At 42.9% G+C, this 14157-nt stretch overlaps 7 non-coding genes and 1 pseudogene across 7 annotated transcripts; all 8 read left to right on the top strand.

Annotated features, from left to right (window-relative positions):
• Positions 1–148: 148 nt before the first annotated feature.
• On the top strand, positions 149–264 carry LOC141224540 (U2 spliceosomal RNA; annotated as a pseudogene).
• Positions 265–788: 524 nt separating this feature from the next.
• On the top strand, positions 789–971 carry LOC141224394 (U2 spliceosomal RNA). Its single transcript, XR_012291820.1, has one exon. It is a non-coding gene; the product is annotated as a U2 spliceosomal RNA (small nuclear RNA).
• A 6390-nt stretch (positions 972–7361) lies between these two features.
• Positions 7362–7548, top strand: LOC141224425 (U2 spliceosomal RNA). Its single transcript, XR_012291847.1, has one exon. It is a non-coding gene; the product is annotated as a U2 spliceosomal RNA (small nuclear RNA).
• Positions 7549–8663: 1115 nt separating this feature from the next.
• On the top strand, positions 8664–8854 carry LOC141224720 (U2 spliceosomal RNA). The gene has a single exon (XR_012292054.1). It is a non-coding gene; the product is annotated as a U2 spliceosomal RNA (small nuclear RNA).
• Positions 8855–9969: 1115 nt separating this feature from the next.
• Positions 9970–10160, top strand: LOC141224718 (U2 spliceosomal RNA). The gene has a single exon (XR_012292052.1). It is a non-coding gene; the product is annotated as a U2 spliceosomal RNA (small nuclear RNA).
• A 1115-nt stretch (positions 10161–11275) lies between these two features.
• LOC141224383 (U2 spliceosomal RNA) lies at positions 11276–11466 on the top strand. Its single transcript, XR_012291810.1, has one exon. It is a non-coding gene; the product is annotated as a U2 spliceosomal RNA (small nuclear RNA).
• Positions 11467–12581: 1115 nt separating this feature from the next.
• On the top strand, positions 12582–12772 carry LOC141224717 (U2 spliceosomal RNA). Its single transcript, XR_012292051.1, has one exon. It is a non-coding gene; the product is annotated as a U2 spliceosomal RNA (small nuclear RNA).
• A 1115-nt stretch (positions 12773–13887) lies between these two features.
• On the top strand, positions 13888–14078 carry LOC141224594 (U2 spliceosomal RNA). The gene has a single exon (XR_012291930.1). It is a non-coding gene; the product is annotated as a U2 spliceosomal RNA (small nuclear RNA).
• The last annotated feature ends 79 nt before the right edge of the window (positions 14079–14157 follow it).

Below are 14157 nucleotides of genomic sequence, written 5' to 3'. Positions count from 1 at the left end.
TGCAGCAGCAGCAAGCCGAAAAGTGCAGGCATGTAAGGGATCTAGAGGTTGACAACATGTCTTCTTAACGGGAGTCCAGGAGCTCATCTCCACAAATGGACTTTTCAGGATCCTTGGGTGGCTCCGTAGTTTGAAACCAATTCTGGTTATCGCTTCTCGGCCTTTTGGCTAAGATCAAGTGTAGTATCTTTTGAAAAGGCAGTTTTGTCCTTGGGCTGCCCTAGTAAATTGATGCATATTACACACTGGTTTGGTGCACTTGTTAGTACGCCAGGTGGCTCATAGAGTTATCTGATGGAAAACATGGCCCTCCAGGATCGAAGTCACTAGGCTGGGTAAGTGTGAGGGCTTTGGAGCAATGTGCCCCAGGAGTAGGCGCCCTGGTGGGAGTCCAAGCTTACTGGGACTGGGAACCCCAGAAAGACTTGGCTTCGTAGCACGCCGCACCTTTGCCAATCATACTTTCTGAGCAACCCCCCCTATTCCTGGCCTACGGGCTAGGAAGGGGAATTTTTATAAACCCGGTCGGAGGTCCGGTCAGCTTTGGGCTGAGAAACCAACACAGGCTCCAGCTCCACTAGGGTGGCAGCCTAGATGGAAGCTGGGAGCACGAAAACGGCTATTCTCCGGCTTCGGCTAGGGAGAGCATCGGAGATCCCTGACCCTCGCTGTGGCCTTCTGGCTCGGAGGGATGGGGATGGTTTATTGGGGACCCTCTCCTCCGGGAAGGGTCCACATGAATCCTCGCCTCGTGCGCTGTTTTGGTGTGACTTCGGTCACATTTTTCAGTGCCTTGGATGCAGCTTCAATCAAAAAAATCTGTTCTTATCAGTTTAATATCTGATACGTCCCCTATCTGGGGACCATATATTAAATGGATTTTTAGAACAGGGAGATGGAAAAAGAGCTTGCTCTGTCCACTCCACGCATTGACCTGGTATTGCAGTATCTCCAGGACCGGTGCACCCCTTCTTTAATGCAGTTTCTAAAATCAGAAAGAATTGAATTCAATGTTTTTTGTTCATTTTGCTTGTTTGTCGGATTTTGGGATGGACTCTTTGGCTTTGCTTTTCTTCTCCTCATTGGATTTTTCATGTTCAAAGTTGCAGAAGCCAGATTACAAGCTCATTTTGGTTCAACTTCAGCAACTGTGCATTGCATTGCCATGTAATGTGATGCAATGCTATCTTTCTAGCTCTCCCTTTTTACTTCCTTTTGGATAAACAGACATATTAGGCAAGCATTTTGGAGCTTTCACCTAAATAACTACAGGTGGTGAGATAAGCTGCACAATATAATTGACCTTTCAGTATATTGTTGCACACACACCATCTATTTAGCAAATGCCCTTGTTATCAACAGCAGCGTTTTAAACTCACCTGAGCTAACAGGTATGTGCGCTGGTTACTCTGCTGCGCTTAAAATTTCTTTTTTGGTTTGCTACAATGCCTTTTCTGAAACGTTGTCTCCCTCTGCTGGAACACTGACTTCTTTCATTTAATGCCTGCAGACTATAAAAGAGAACCCAACCCAAAAAGTTTGGTTGATTAGTCTGTGGCATTCTGTTAAACTGTTGCTTATGGCGGTCTCTGTGAGCTTCTCAGCGACATTCAGCCAGCCAGGTATCCTGCCTGCAGTAGATGGAATGTGGCAATGGAACGCTGGCTGCGCGTGTCATAATAGGCTCTGAGCCTTTATATACCTGTGCACAGCAGCAGCCACCTTCAGTCTGCTGCTGGACAGCCAGCAGCAGCAGCAGCAGGAGAGGTATGTAATCAGGAGCCCTCCTGCTAAGGGTAGACAGCTGCTCGTTCCACCCCACCCCCCGCCTTAATTGGTTCTCCTCCCTTCCAACGGTGTTGAGGCGGGTGGGAACAGCAGGGGGTGAAGGTGCTGTGTTTAAAGAGGTGGAGTTATGCAGATCTAAAACGCGTGGATTGCAGCAGCAGCAAGCCGAAAAGTGCAGGCATGTAAGGGATCTAGAGGTTGACAACATGTCTTCTTAACGGGAGTCCAGGAGCTCATCTCCACAAATGGACTTTTCAGGATCCTTGGGTGGCTCCGTAGTTTGAAACCAATTCTGGTTATCGCTTCTCGGCCTTTTGGCTACAATCAAGTGCTTTATTGCAGGAGATTGTGGTTGAAGGGCACTCGGGTACCCCTCTCCTTGGCCTGGCAGGATCGTCCACTTTGGTGGACTTAACCTGCTTGCTGCTATTAGGGAGAGGGCTTAGTCCCAGGGTAACGAGTTGCGATCCCCCAGCTTCCAGGTGTTTTTCGCTGCAAGAACACTGGGAGCGCAGATTGCAAGCGGCTGCAATTTGCAACCTTGTTGCGTTTTTCCATGGAGGTTGATCCTAACCTCGTGCCTCTTTATGCGAGGCTAAAAAACTCTATCCGAGTTCACTTCACGGCGGGTGGCTCGGATATGAGAAAATTAGGGTATGTAGTCCAGGACGTGCTCAGGAACCTTCTTGGCGTACAAAGGAATGTAATTCTCTCCATCCAGGATTATCCCAGAAGAGGTGACTATGACATCACATTCACCGGAGAAGGTATTTTTAGAGATGTACTAGAAAAGTTAAAAAAAGTTGAAAATAGTCCTGTTTTGAAAGGGATACAAATTGTTGAGCACGTCCTGGATGAGGTAAGACTGGTTATTGTAAAAGTATTTTCGCCCTTTGTTTCTGCTCCAGAAGTAATGTCATTTCTAGCAATTTATTTTAAAAGTGTTAAATGTATTGGGAAGATATTAAACGAATATAACATATGGACATCTAAGTGGAAATTCCTTGTGAAGTGTACAAGAGATCCAAATACACCAGGTGGTATACGGCTCCCCCCTGCCCGTTTCAAAATTGGGCAAACAAATGGGGATTTCTTCTTTTCTGGGATGCCAGTATATTGCAGAAATTGTGGGCGCTATGGTCATTCAAAAGAAAACTGTCATGTATCATGTAGAAATTGTGCTAGTGAAGAACATGAGACAAAAGAATGCCCTAAGGAAAAGAAATGCAGTTTTTGCCAGACTCCAGGTCACTTTTATTTTTCTTGCCCTCACAGATTTCGGGAAGATGAGCAAAAGGGGAAGTCCAAGACGTCCGACCAAGGACCAAAAGATCAGACCACCCCTCAGGAGGAGGAACAACAACCTGGAGCCTCTGGAGACAATAAGGGCGTACCAAATAGTGAAGTGTCTCCAGAGTCTATGACAGGTAAAATACGAAATCCCAAAACCTGGCTGCAGGACCTGCAGGAGTCCAAAAGGAGGGCTGAGAAGGAGCAGAAGGGCACTACTGGTAAGGTCAAAAGGGACCGGCAAAAGGCCGACACAGAAGCCCATGCCCAGTCTGAGTCTCCTAGGGCTGAGGGCGCTGAGTGGATAAAGGTGGGTCCTAAGAAAAAGAAAAAGGGTGGTTCGGAGGAGGCAGCAGGAGGTGAACAGATGGACACTTCTCCAGAAGGGGACGTGGACGCTGGACCCTCAGGGGTTTCGGTCTCCGCTGCTACAGGTGGGGACCGGGATCTTGCTGCCTCTGAAGAGTCAGAGGCTCTGCCTTGTGCGCAACCTCCTCCTATAGGACGACCTTCTACAGGTCAAACAGGGGCGGCGGAACCCCTCGGGGACCCACCTGATGAGGAACTGCATGGCCAGCCAATGGAGACCCAGCGGGTTCTGCCAGCCAGCCCTCCGAGCTATGCCAGTGTAGCGTCGGGTTTATATAAATGTGGTAATCTTTCCTCCTCCACGGAGACTCTCGTGACGATACTATCAGATGAGGAGGGAGGCGCAAGCCCAGTGGTCTGATCAGGTTCATCGGACAGGTAAATCCGTTGCTCTTAGTTACCTAAGTAAAATTTTTACATTTTCTAATGATGGCTGAACTCAAAGGTATTTCCCTCAACGTGAGAGGCATAAAATCTAACACGAGAAGAACTGCTCTTTTTAATTTTTTTACGTGTTTTACTGCATCTGTATTTTTTCTGCAAGAATGTAATATCCCACATGAAATGTCATATCAAAAATATAAAGATGAGTGGAAGTGTGGGCCATCTGTCTGGTCCGGATCGAATGCTGCAGGATCAGCGGGTGTAGCCATACTTTTTAAAGGGAACGTTTTAATTGATTTTATTCAGGAAATTTTACCAGGTCGTATTTTATTAGTGAAAGCTTTTATTGATGGTATTAGATGGCAGTTTTTAAATTTTTATGGATCCCCAGAGAAAAATGAAAGAGCCGAAATGCTTGATCTTTTACCATTATTTATTAATAACTCTGAACCTTTTATCTTAGCAGGGGATTTTAATTGTGTTTTAAAAGGTGAAAACCGGCGCTCCAGCTCTGTAAGCAGGAACTACGATAAAACCTCAGGTATGCTACATGATATAGTCAAAGATGCTAAATTGATAGACATATATAAAGAGTGTCATAGTGACAGCCCAGAGGACGCCGGTTTCACTTGGAGCAATGCTAATTGTAGCTCTAGGATTGATTTTATTTTTGGTTCAGATAAAACAATACCTGCCAAATGTGAAGTTTTAACTAATATATTTTCAGACCATAAACTTTTATCCTTTACCATAAAAGTAAATGACAACAAAAAATGTGGTAAGAAAAGCTGGAAAATGAACGTATCCCTTTTAACCGACCCGCAGATTTTATCAGATTTTATTGAGTTTTATAGGAAATGTAGAAAAGGGAAAAAAACAAATGAGACTATGAGTGTATGGTGGGATAGAATGAAAGTAAAAATAAAAGACTTTTTTATTAAAAAGAGTATATGTAGAGCCAAAGAAAAATATGAAGAATATAGAATTTTAAATACCCGCCTACAAACATTATTTAAGCTCAGAGACAATGGGATAGATGTACAAGTTGATATTTCAAACTTAAAAGAAGAGATTTCAAAATGGCTAGAACAAAAAGGAAAAGAGATAATTTTTCGTTCTAGAGTACAACATATAGAAGAAAATGAAAAGTGTTCCAGATATTTTTTTAGGAAAAATAAAAAAGAAAAAGTGATAATTGACCATATAGATGGTGAGAATAATATAAAAAATATGCTGGGTAAAGTTGAGGTTTTTTTTTCTAATCTTTTTAATGGAAAAAATATAGATAATAAATTAATGGATGATTCGCTGCAAGGACTAACAGCTGTTTTAGATCCCGCATCCCAAGAGTTTTTATCCCAAGTTTTAACGGAACAAGAAGTGTTAAAAACTATTAAAAGTTTTAAAACTGGAAAGGTCCCTGGTCCTGATGGCATCCCAATAGAATTTTATGTATGTTTTTATGATATTTTAAAAGATGATTTGTTTTATTTGTTTACTGAGGTTTTTAATAATAAGGTTTTATTAAATTCCTGGAAGAAAGGTGAAGTCTCCCTCCTATATAAAAAAGGTGATAAATCAAAATTAGAAAACTGGAGACCAATAACACTTTTAAATTGTGACTATAAAATAATGGCTAAAATTTGTGCAAATCGTCTAAAAGAAGTCATCAGCAAAGTTATTCATTCTAATCAAGTGTGTGGGGTGCCGGGGCGCAGTATATGGGACAATCTGAATTTAGTGAAAGACTGTATTGAGGATGTGAAAGACAGAAAGGGGAAAATGGCGATTTTATCTATTGATTTTGAAAAAGCATTTGACCGTGTCTCACACTTTTATCTTTTTAAAGTTTTGGAGAAAATGGGCATACCAGAAGGGTTTTTACTATCGCTTAAAGCATTTTACAAGGATTGTACAAGTAAGATTTTAGTGAATGGTTTTAAGACACAAGAGGTATTTTTACGGTCAGGGGTGAAACAGGGATGCCCTCTGTCCCCCCTACTGTTTATCTGTGCACTGGAACCAATGTTATGTGCAATACGCCAAAATAAACAGATATGCGGTGTCCCTCTGCCTGGAAGCGGTGGTTTGGAGGCCAAGGTTGTAGGCTACATGGATGACGTGGCGGTCTTGTGTACAGATGCACCATCACTTACGGCCACTCTCCATCAAGTGCAATCCTTTTGCCTAGCTTCTGGTTTTAAAATCAATTTTAATAAGTGTAACATTTTAAGTGTTGGGGGGATGATTTTACGTGATGTACCAATTAATGTCTCCGAATCCATTTCCATTTTAGGTATATCATTCACTGAAAATAATGATGGTTATAATAGTTGGGAAACAGTTACACAGAAAGTAAATACGAAAATATGTATGTGGAACATGAGGAGACTTACAATGGAGGGTAAAGTATTAGTTTTAAAGATGGTGATTTTACCTCTTTTATTGTATCTTAGCATGGTTTTCCCCCCGCCTGTTAATGTTTTAAAAAAGATAACCAAAACCTGTTTAACCTTCTTTTGGAACTCAAAAATGGAAAAGCTGAAAAGAGAAATCGTGATGAAATCAAAAGTAAAAGGTGGTAAAGATTTTCCAGATTTTAATAGGTTTCTTTTAATCCATCTGTTCGTTTACTGTTTTAATGCCCTTTTTAAGAATCACTATTGGTCCTTTTTTATGCGTTTTAATACAGGATTTTTTATGAGAAAGTTTGGATGGTATGAAGTAAATATATCTGTGCCCCATGCTTTTAATTTGTCGACGCATTATGAGATTTTAAGGAAAATAGTGTCCGATTTTAATTTAGGGACTAAGAAAATAGAGGAATTAAGAAATAGTAAGAAACTAAATAAAGAAATACGTAAAAGTGAGGAAATATGTAATGTTGACAGATATGATGATGACAAATCTATGTCTATCTGGAAAATGATTAACGTTTTTTATCTTTTTAATGAACAGAGAGATCTGGCTTGGAGTTGCATGCACCGCTGTCTTCCTTGCCGGGCATTCCAATACAGAAGAGGATTTGTGAGGTCTGCCATCTGCCAAAGAACCGGATGCCAAGACGAGGAAACGGTGGAACATCTATTATGGACATGTAATTTTGCAAAGGATTTCTGGAGAAGACTGCTCCCCCTACTGGAAAGGGTGGCAGACCTCAAGGACTTTACATATAAAACTGTGCTATACGGACTTATGGAATGCCCCACAATGGACCAGTACACAATGGCTTGGAAGACAGTGAACTGCGCCAAGTCATCTCTCTGGAAAGTGCGCAACATTGCTATTTTTAAACAAGATGTTTTATCAGTGAATGATGTTTTAAGTTTATGTTTATGTGAAATGTATACTTATTATTTAATTGACAAAAAGAAGAATGTACATATTTCCAAAAAATGGCTTGTTGACCAATGGAACCTAATTATTTAAAATCTTTGTATTTTTTTGTTTTGTAAATTTCATTTGTCTTTTAACGTTTGGTATTTGTTTAATTATGCTTGTAATTTGTTAAAGTTTTAATAAACGGTTTTATCCCTCTGCAGGGGATAGCCAAATTAAAAAAAATCTGTTCTTATCAGTTTAATATCTGATACGTCCCCTATCTGGGGACCATATATTAAATGGATTTTTAGAACAGGGAGATGGAAAAAGAGCTTGCTCTGTCCACTCCACGCATTGACCTGGTATTGCAGTATCTCCAGGACCGGTGCACCCCTTCTTTAATGCAGTTTCTAAAATCAGAAAGAATTGAATTCAATGTTTTTTGTTCATTTTGCTTGTTTGTCGGATTTTGGGATGGACTCTTTGGCTTTGCTTTTCTTCTCCTCATTGGATTTTTCATGTTCAAAGTTGCAGAAGCCAGATTACAAGCTCATTTTGGTTCAACTTCAGCAACTGTGCATTGCATTGCCATGTAATGTGATGCAATGCTATCTTTCTAGCTCTCCCTTTTTACTTCCTTTTGGATAAACAGACATATTAGGCAAGCATTTTGGAGCTTTCACCTAAATAACTACAGGTGGTGAGATAAGCTGCACAATATAATTGACCTTTCAGTATATTGTTGCACACACACCATCTATTTAGCAAATGCCCTTGTTATCAACAGCAGCCTTTTAAACTCACCTGAGCTAACAGGTATGTGCGCTGGTTACTCTGCTGCGCTTAAAATTTCTTTTTTGGTTTGCTACAATGCCTTTTCTGAAACGTTGTCTCCTTCTGCTGGAACACTGACTTCTTTCATTTAATGCCTGCAGACTATAAAAGAGAACCCAACCCAAAAAGTTTGGTTGATTAGTCTGTGGCATTCTGTTAAACTGTTGCTTATGGCGGTCTCTGTGAGCTTCTCAGCGACATTCAGCCAGCCAGGTATCCTGCCTGCAGTAGATGGAATGTGGCAATGGAACGCTGGCTGCGCATGTCATAATAGGCTCTGAGCCTTTATATACCTGTGCACAGCAGCAGCCACCTTCAGTCTGCTGCTGGACAGCCAGCAGCAGCAGCAGCAGGAGAGGTATGTAATCAGGAGCCCTCCTGCTAAGGGTAGACAGCTGCTCGTTCCACCCCACCCCCCGCCTTAATTGGTTCTCCTCCCTTCCAACGGTGTTGAGGCGGGTGGGAACAGCAGGGGGTGAAGGTGCTGTGTTTAAAGAGGTGGAGTTATGCAGATCTAAAACGCGTGGATTGCAGCAGCAGCAAGCCGAAAAGTGCAGGCATGTAAGGGATCTAGAGGTTGACAACATGTCTTCTTAACGGGAGTCCAGGAGCTCATCTCCACAAATGGACTTTTCAGGATCCTTGGGTGGCTCCGTAGTTTGAAACCAATTCTGGTTATCGCTTCTCGGCCTTTTGGCTAAGATCAAGTGTAGTATCTGTTCTTATCAGTTTAATATCTGATACGTCCCCTATCTGGGGACCATATATTAAATGGATTTTTAGAACAGGGAGATGGAAAAAGAGCTTGCTCTGTCCACTCCACGCATTGACCTGGTATTGCAGTATCTCCAGGACCGGTGCACCCCTTCTTTAATGCAGTTTCTAAAATCAGAAAGAATTGAATTCAATGTTTTTTGTTCATTTTGCTTGTTTGTCGGATTTTGGGATGGACTCTTTGGCTTTGCTTTTCTTCTCCTCATTGGAATTTTCATGTTCAAAGTTGCAGAAGCCAGATTACAAGCTCATTTTGGTTCAACTTCAGCAACTGTGCATTGCATTGCCATGTAATGTGATGCAATGCTATCTTTCTAGCTCTCCCTTTTTACTTCCTTTTGGATAAACAGACATATTAGGCAAGCATTTTGGAGCTTTCACCTAAATAACTACAGGTGGTGAGATAAGCTGCACAATATAATTGACCTTTCAGTATATTGTTGCACACACACCATCTATTTAGCAAATGCCCTTGTTATCAACAGCAGCCTTTTAAACTCACCTGAGCTAACAGGTATGTGCGCTGGTTACTCTGCTGCGCTTAAAATTTCTTTTTTGGTTTGCTACAATGCCTTTTCTGAAACGTTGTCTCCCTCTGCTGGAACACTGACTTCTTTCATTTAATGCCTGCAGACTATAAAAGAGAACCCAACCCAAAAAGTTTGGTTGATTAGTCTGTGGCATTCTGTTAAACTGTTGCTTATGGCGGTCTCTGTGAGCTTCTCAGCGACATTCAGCCAGCCAGGTATCCTGCCTGCAGTAGATGGAATGTGGCAATGGAACGCTGGCTGCGCGTGTCATAATAGGCTCTGAGCCTTTATATACCTGTGCACAGCAGCAGCCACCTTCAGTCTGCTGCTGGACAGCCAGCAGCAGCAGCAGCAGGAGAGGTATGTAATCAGGAGCCCTCCTGCTAAGGGTAGACAGCTGCTCGTTCCACCCCACCCCCCGCCTTAATTGGTTCTCCTCCCTTCCAACGGTGTTGAGGCGGGTGGGAACAGCAGGGGGTGAAGGTGCTGTGTTTAAAGAGGTGGAGTTATGCAGATCTAAAACGCGTGGATTGCAGCAGCAGCAAGCCGAAAAGTGCAGGCATGTAAGGGATCTAGAGGTTGACAACATGTCTTCTTAACGGGAGTCCAGGAGCTCATCTCCACAAATGGACTTTTCAGGATCCTTGGGTGGCTCCGTAGTTTGAAACCAATTCTGGTTATCGCTTCTCGGCCTTTTGGCTAAGATCAAGTGTAGTATCTGTTCTTATCAGTTTAATATCTGATACGTCCCCTATCTGGGGACCATATATTAAATGGATTTTTAGAACAGGGAGATGGAAAAAGAGCTTGCTCTGTCCACTCCACGCATTGACCTGGTATTGCAGTATCTCCAGGACCGGTGCACCCCTTCTTTAATGCAGTTTCTAAAATCAGAAAGAATTGAATTCAATGTTTTTTGTTCATTTTGCTTGTTTGTCGGATTTTGGGATGGACTCTTTGGCTTTGCTTTTCTTCTCCTCATTGGATTTTTCATGTTCAAAGTTGCAGAAGCCAGATTACAAGCTCATTTTGGTTCAACTTCAGCAACTGTGCATTGCATTGCCATGTAATGTGATGCAATGCTATCTTTCTAGCTCTCCCTTTTTACTTCCTTTTGGATAAACAGACATATTAGGCAAGCATTTTGGAGCTTTCACCTAAATAACTACAGGTGGTGAGATAAGCTGCACAATATAATTGACCTTTCAGTATATTGTTGCACACACACCATCTATTTAGCAAATGCCCTTGTTATCAACAGCAGCCTTTTAAACTCACCTGAGCTAACAGGTATGTGCGCTGGTTACTCTGCTGCGCTTAAAATTTCTTTTTTGGTTTGCTACAATGCCTTTTCTGAAACGTTGTCTCCTTCTGCTGGAACACTGACTTCTTTCATTTAATGCCTGCAGACTATAAAAGAGAACCCAACCCAAAAAGTTTGGTTGATTAGTCTGTGGCATTCTGTTAAACTGTTGCTTATGGCGGTCTCTGTGAGCTTCTCAGCGACATTCAGCCAGCCAGGTATCCTGCCTGCAGTAGATGGAATGTGGCAATGGAACGCTGGCTGCGCGTGTCATAATAGGCTCTGAGCCTTTATATACCTGTGCACAGCAGCAGCCACCTTCAGTCTGCTGCTGGACAGCCAGCAGCAGCAGCAGCAGGAGAGGTATGTAATCAGGAGCCCTCCTGCTAAGGGTAGACAGCTGCTCGTTCCACCCCACCCCCCGCCTTAATTGGTTCTCCTCCCTTCCAACGGTGTTGAGGCGGGTGGGAACAGCAGGGGGTGAAGGTGCTGTGTTTAAAGAGGTGGAGTTATGCAGATCTAAAACGCGTGGATTGCAGCAGCAGCAAGCCGAAAAGTGCAGGCATGTAAGGGATCTAGAGGTTGACAACATGTCTTCTTAACGGGAGTCCAGGAGCTCATCTCCACAAATGGACTTTTCAGGATCCTTGGGTGGCTCCGTAGTTTGAAACCAATTCTGGTTATCGCTTCTCGGCCTTTTGGATAAGATCAAGTGTAGTATCTGTTCTTATCAGTTTAATATCTGATACGTCCCCTATCTGGGGACCATATATTAAATGGATTTTTAGAACAGGGAGATGGAAAAAGAGCTTGCTCTGTCCACTCCACGCATTGACCTGGTATTGCAGTATCTCCAGGACCGGTGCACCCCTTCTTTAATGCAGTTTCTAAAATCAGAAAGAATTGAATTCAATGTTTTTTGTTCATTTTGCTTGTTTGTCGGATTTTGGGATGGACTCTTTGGCTTTGCTTTTCTTCTCCTCATTGGATTTTTCATGTTCAAAGTTGCAGAAGCCAGATTACAAGCTCATTTTGGTTCAACTTCAGCAACTGTGCATTGCATTGCCATGTAATGTGATGCAATGCTATCTTTCTAGCTCTCCCTTTTTACTTCCTTTTGGATAAACAGACATATTAGGCAAGCATTTTGGAGCTTTCACCTAAATAACTACAGGTGGTGAGATAAGCTGCACAATATAATTGACCTTTCAGTATATTGTTGCACACACACCATCTATTTAGCAAATGCCCTTGTTATCAACAGCAGCCTTTTAAACTCACCTGAGCTAACAGGTATGTGCGCTGGTTACTCTGCTGCGCTTAAAATTTCTTTTTTGGTTTGCTACAATGCCTTTTCTGAAACGTTGTCTCCTTCTGCTGGAACACTGACTTCTTTCATTTAATGCCTGCAGACTATAAAAGAGAACCCAACCCAAAAAGTTTGGTTGATTAGTCTGTGGCATTCTGTTAAACTGTTGCTTATGGCGGTCTCTGTGAGCTTCTCAGCGACATTCAGCCAGCCAGGTATCCTGCCTGCAGTAGATGGAATGTGGCAATGGAACGCTGGCTGCGCGTGTCATAATAGGCTCTGAGCCTTTATATACCTGTGCACAGCAGCAGCCACCTTCAGTCTGCTGCTGGACAGCCAGCAGCAGCAGCAGCAGGAGAGGTATGTAATCAGGAGCCCTCCTGCTAAGGGTAGACAGCTGCTCGTTCCACCCCACCCCCCGCCTTAATTGGTTCTCCTCCCTTCCAACGGTGTTGAGGCGGGTGGGAACAGCAGGGGGTGAAGGTGCTGTGTTTAAAGAGGTGGAGTTATGCAGATCTAAAACGCGTGGATTGCAGCAGCAGCAAGCCGAAAAGTGCAGGCATGTAAGGGATCTAGAGGTTGACAACATGTCTTCTTAACGGGAGTCCAGGAGCTCATCTCCACAAATGGACTTTTCAGGATCCTTGGGTGGCTCCGTAGTTTGAAACCAATTCTGGTTATCGCTTCTCGGCCTTTTGGCTAAGATCAAGTGTAGTATCTGTTCTTATCAGTTTAATATCTGATACGTCCCCTATCTGGGGACCATATATTAAATGGATTTTTAGAACAGGGAGATGGAAAAAGAGCTTGCTCTGTCCACTCCACGCATTGACCTGGTATTGCAGTATCTCCAGGACCGGTGCACCCCTTCTTTAATGCAGTTTCTAAAATCAGAAAGAATTGAATTCAATGTTTTTTGTTCATTTTGCTTGTTTGTCGGATTTTGGGATGGACTCTTTGGCTTTGCTTTTCTTCTCCTCATTGGATTTTTCATGTTCAAAGTTGCAGAAGCCAGATTACAAGCTCATTTTGGTTCAACTTCAGCAACTGTGCATTGCATTGCCATGTAATGTGATGCAATGCTATCTTTCTAGCTCTCCCTTTTTACTTCCTTTTGGATAAACAGACATATTAGGCAAGCATTTTGGAGCTTTCACCTAAATAACTACAGGTGGTGAGATAAGCTGCACAATATAATTGACCTTTCAGTATATTGTTGCACACACACCATCTATTTAGCAAATGCCCTTGTTATCAACAGCAGCCTTTTAAACTCACCTGAGCTAACAGGTATGTGCGCTGGTTACTCTGCTGCGCTTAAAATTTCTTTTTTGGTTTGCTACAATGCCTTTTCTGAAACGTTGTCTCCCTCTGCTGGAACACTGACTTCTTTCATTTAATGCCTGCAAACTATAAAAGAGAACCCAACCCAAAAAGTTTGGTTGATTAGTCTGTGGCATTCTGTTAAACTGTTGCTTATGGCGGTCTCTGTGAGCTTCTCAGCGACATTCAGCCAGCCAGGTATCCTGCCTGCAGTAGATGGAATGTGGCAATGGAACGCTGGCTGCGCGTGTCATAATAGGCTCTGAGCCTTTATATACCTGTGCACAGCAGCAGCCACCTTCAGTCTGCTGCTGGACAGCCAGCAGCAGCAGCAGCAGGAGAGGTATGTAATCAGGAGCCCTCCTGCTAAGGGTAGACAGCTGCTCGTTCCACCCCACCCCCCGCCTTAATTGGTTCTCCTCCCTTCCAACGGTGTTGAGGCGGGTGGGAACAGCAGGGGGTGAAGGTGCTGTGTTTAAAGAGGTGGAGTTATGCAGATCTAAAACGCGTGGATTGCAGCAGCAGCAAGCCGAAAAGTGCAGGCATGTAAGGGATCTAGAGGTTGACAACATGTCTTCTTAACGGGAGTCCAGGAGCTCATCTCCACAAATGGACTTTTCAGGATCCTTGGGTGGCTCCGTAGTTTGAAACCAATTCTGGTTATCGCTTCTCGGCCTTTTGGCTAAGATCAAGTGTAGTATCTGTTCTTATCAGTTTAATATCTGATACGTCCCCTATCTGGGGACCATATATTAAATGGATTTTTAGAACTGGGAGATGGAAAAAGAGCTTGCTCTGTCCACTCCACGCATTGACCTGGTATTGCAGTATCTCCAGGACCGGTGCACCCCTTCTTTAATGCAGTTTCTAAAATCAGAAAGAATTGAATTCAATGTTTTTTGTTCATTTTGCTTGTTTGTCGGATTTTGGGA

Source organism: Phyllobates terribilis, unplaced genomic scaffold, assembly GCF_046119375.1.
Source record: "Phyllobates terribilis strain yellow unplaced genomic scaffold, ASM4611937v1 Scaffold_393__1_contigs__length_1774422, whole genome shotgun sequence".
In the NCBI taxonomy this organism is placed as follows: Eukaryota; Metazoa; Chordata; class Amphibia; order Anura; family Dendrobatidae; genus Phyllobates; species Phyllobates terribilis.
Note: the sequence above shows the minus strand (reverse complement) of the source record. Positions and strands in the feature narration are given on the sequence as shown.